The 3,930-nt window shown below is 50.1% G+C and overlaps 1 pseudogene; it reads left to right on the top strand.

The window, feature by feature from the left end:
* Nucleotides 1–694: 694 nt before the first annotated feature.
* LOC100687426 lies at nt 695–1,350 on the top strand (annotated as a pseudogene).
* Nucleotides 1,351–3,930: the final 2,580 nt, after the last annotated feature.

Genomic DNA, 3,930 nt, shown 5'->3' with positions numbered 1-3,930 from the left:
TCTTAACCCTGAAAGCAATGGGGAGCCACCAAAGGGTTTCAAACAGGAAGTGTACAGTCATATTTGTGTCTTTATTTTATTTTATTTTAAAGATTTTATTTATTTATTCATGAGAGATGTACAGAGAGAGGCAGAGACATAGAGGAGAAGCAGGCTCCACACAGGGAGCCGGATGCGGGACTTGATCCCAGGCCCCCAGGTTCACAACCTGAGCCGAAGGCAGACGCTCAACCACTGAGCCACCCAGGTGCCCCAGTTTTTAAACACTGTAGCAGAAGACAGTGGGCAGTAATGAGGCTGTTGCTGAAAATCTAATGATAATTGTGACCTGGACCCAGTGGGGATGGACAGAGGGCATATGGATCCAGGCACTATGACCAACAAAAGTTTTTTATAACAAAGTGTGACAAAGACTATATGGGATTCCAACTTGTGTTGAAGGCACATGACATCTCTATTCATCCCTGTTTTCCGTGGGTCAGGGGTCTTCAGAGTCCCTCAGCCTCATGGTGTCATTTTAGTGAAACTAAATGCGAGTAACCCGAGTTGATATCATGAGGCCAGTCAGCCGTAATTTCTAGTGGAGCCAACCTTGTAACAGGGTCAGGCTATGCTCAGCTATTCTGAGGTGAGCACAGGGGGTGGGGTGGCGGGCATTTGCAAGCCATCTCAAGTGGTCGAGCCCAGGGTCGATATTAATGGTCAAGAAGGCCATTGGGGGTGAATGGCCTGCGTCTGGAAAGAGCCAGTTGGCTGCCAGAGGGGCCGTGGCCTTCGTGGCTCTGGGAGCCTCCGCCCACGCTCTATGCCTGCAGAGCTGGCTTCTGGGAACTGGGCAGGCACAGATGAGAGACATCCACCGGCGAGCTTCATTGTTGTCCTTCTGGGAACTCATCCCCATGAGAGCAAAACCTCTGCAAAAGAAGAAAAAGGTAGATCCTAAAAAAAGACCAAGCAGCAAAGGCCCATTTGAAAAAAAAAGGATCAGACAACTGGAGAAAGCCAGCTAGGAACTAATTCCCACTGACAATTTTATTATACCTGTGAGGCTCTTAGAGAAAACAAGACGGCAGCCTCTCCTGGAGCTTCCCTTTGAAGAGAGTGAGTGGAGAGCTCTGCTTCTGAGGAAGTGGTCCCTATAAGCATGGAGAGCATGAGATGGAAGGATCCCATTACGCCAATGCCTGAGGCCCAAGAGCTCCATGCAGAGGCCACCAAGCAGGACTTCAATTTGCTCCCCTCTGAGAGAGAAGGGCCGGGTCACAGGCCACCAGTGTGCAGCTACCAGCCCCTCAAGGTGGGTACCCCGACATTACCAAGGTGTACTCACAGGTCGACTTTAAGAGGTAGAGCTGTTGGCAGCTGCCCGAAACCACCAGGGTTCAAGTCTGCTTGTCACAGAACCAGGCATGCTGTGAATAAATATGTTTAATAAAGGCACCTGGGTGGCTCTGTCGGTTGAGCATCTGACTCCTGATTTCGGCTCAGGTCATGACCTCAGGGTCCCTGCATCAGGCTCTGCATTCGGCAGAGTCTGCTTCTCCCTCTCACTCCACTCCTACCCCCACTCACACACACTCTCTGTCTCTCTCTCTCTCTGTCTCTCTCTCAAATCAATAAGTAAATCCTTTAAATTAAAAAAAAAAAAAAAAGGCCATTTGGCCCGAAAAGCACATGCTAATGTATCTATTCTCAATGAAGTGGCACTTGAGAGGTGCTTGAAGGACCAGTAGGGTGACTTCAGACATGTCCCAGAAAGGACATTCAAGGCTCTCCCCAGCGGCCTCCACTCTTCCTTTCCAGCCTCCTCTCTGGAGCAGATGGATATCCCAATCATTTTAATATGGACACTTAGCTTTAGTTTTTCTTACCTTTCTCTGTCACACTTGAAGGATGAAATGCCAATATTTTTTTTCATCTCCCGGAAGATCTGAAGATTAACATTTCCATGCCTCTGGGGAAAGCAGGTTTCTCTGGTGGCTGGTGTTCTGGGCCTTACCCAAGATGCCACGAAAGGGCGAGAAGCATGGTGAGAATTGGAAGAAGACGCTGAGTGTTTACAGAAGCAGAACTTCCTAAGAAGGTGGGGAGGAGAGAGGACTGTGGAACCAGGAAAAGTAAGCATTCGGTCCCCTGTCCCCAGCAGGGCCCTGGGAGGGATGGTCCCGGTGGAGGGAAGGTGGTGCACTCTGCAGGGCTGGGTCCCTGGGATCGTCCCCAATAAGCCCCAAGTTCTCAGGTCCCAGGCAGGCCTGAGAAGAGTCCCCTGCCATCAAGGACTCTACAGAAGCAGAGAGAAAAGCCTCTCCAAAGTGACATGTGTGCATTAATGACCAGCAAAGGCCCCATCCCACATGCCTTGGCACTATAGATAGCTCCGTGCCGGGGGTGGGTCAGTGGAACCCCAGGAGAAATAAGATTGGATTTCCCTGCCGGCTCAACAAGGTGGGGACTCAGAGTGAAGATTAAGGAGATTTTTCAGAGAGGTTTCGGAGGAAGAGAGAATAAGGAAATGGGACCCTTCTGGCACCCCTGGGTGCACAAACTGAGATTTGTGCTTGCTGTATCTCCTATTCCTTTCTGGAAGAACCCTGGCCTTGCTGCCCAGATAGAGGTTCGTTCCATGTCCCCTCCTTACTTCCATGGGCCACTTGAGTGGCAGCACCCTCTCACTCCCTGCACCCACAAAGGCCTCTCCCTCCCTGCTCTGAGGCTTGCAGCTCATGGTGTCACCCATTTGACATACGGGTATGGTGAGTTCTCTGATGATGCCGGGACTTGGCTCCCCACCTTGGCCAGGAGTTTCATGAAGGTAGGAGACATGATCCTTTCTTCTAACCCTGGGCCGATCACTAGAGGCCCTGCCTGGTGGAGAGGCTTGCAGGGCCCAGAGTCTCAGCAGAGGCTCCCATCCTTTGTCAGCCTCTCATCACCTCATCCACGCTACAGGACTTGCTGCCACACGTGCCCGACAACACCGTGTCTAAAGACCCAACTGCCTCTGGGATGACCCTGTGACCCAACCAGCAAGTGGGTGTTGTGATGTCCCCCCTCCTCCAGGACAAGGCTTGCCTACCTGCTTCCTCCTCCGCCTGCCATAGATGGGCAGATTTTGCTGGAGCCTGATGCTGACAAATGAACTCACTTTGTGCTAAGAGGCTCTGAGGTCTGTGTACACCAGGAGCACAGCAGATGTAAACACTGGCGGCCTCTCTTCCCCAGCTAGATAAACTTCAGGCTTTCAGGACAAGGCACTGCCCCAGCACACTCACAGTGTTTAACCAAAATGTCAGCTACAACCCATACTCTTGGCAGAAGCCACCTCTCCCTCTCCCAGCTGAAGGCCCAGATTCTGGGCCACTGATGCGGAGGCCAGGGAGCGGGGGTACAGAGCTCATCTCCGAAATGGGCCAGCCTGGGACCCTCTGCTGTATGGACGAAGGGTAGCTATCTGCGAGGAATAAATCCCGTGATGACCCTGATGTCCTCCAAAAGCCCTGCCTGACCTATGAAGACATGTCCTTTTAAAGTTTAGATCCTGTGAAAATCAGAATGTTACTCCCTCATCCCTGACACGGTGATATTTTAAACCTTTTTTTTTTTTTTTGGTGTTTGTCGTTCATTAGTTCACCTGACATTTATGGAACATCCACTTGGTGCTGATTGCCAAGCACTGTACTGCCCCACCCCGGCAAAGCTGCCTCAAAGGCCACATTAGTGCTCAACACACTAATTTAAGGCTTTCATACCTATGTAAGGTATCAATAGATGATAGATAGATAGATAGATAGATAGATGATAGATAGATAGATAGATAGATAGATAGATAGATAGATAGATGATAGAGATGATTCCTCATCCCTCACCCCTGAGTCATATTTTAAATGTAATCCATCATTATCATTCAACTAACATTTATAGGAGCCTTAT

This window comes from Canis lupus, chromosome 4, assembly GCF_011100685.1.
Source record: "Canis lupus familiaris isolate Mischka breed German Shepherd chromosome 4, alternate assembly UU_Cfam_GSD_1.0, whole genome shotgun sequence".
Taxonomy (NCBI): Eukaryota; Metazoa; Chordata; class Mammalia; order Carnivora; family Canidae; genus Canis; species Canis lupus.
Note: the sequence above shows the minus strand (reverse complement) of the source record. Positions and strands in the feature narration are given on the sequence as shown.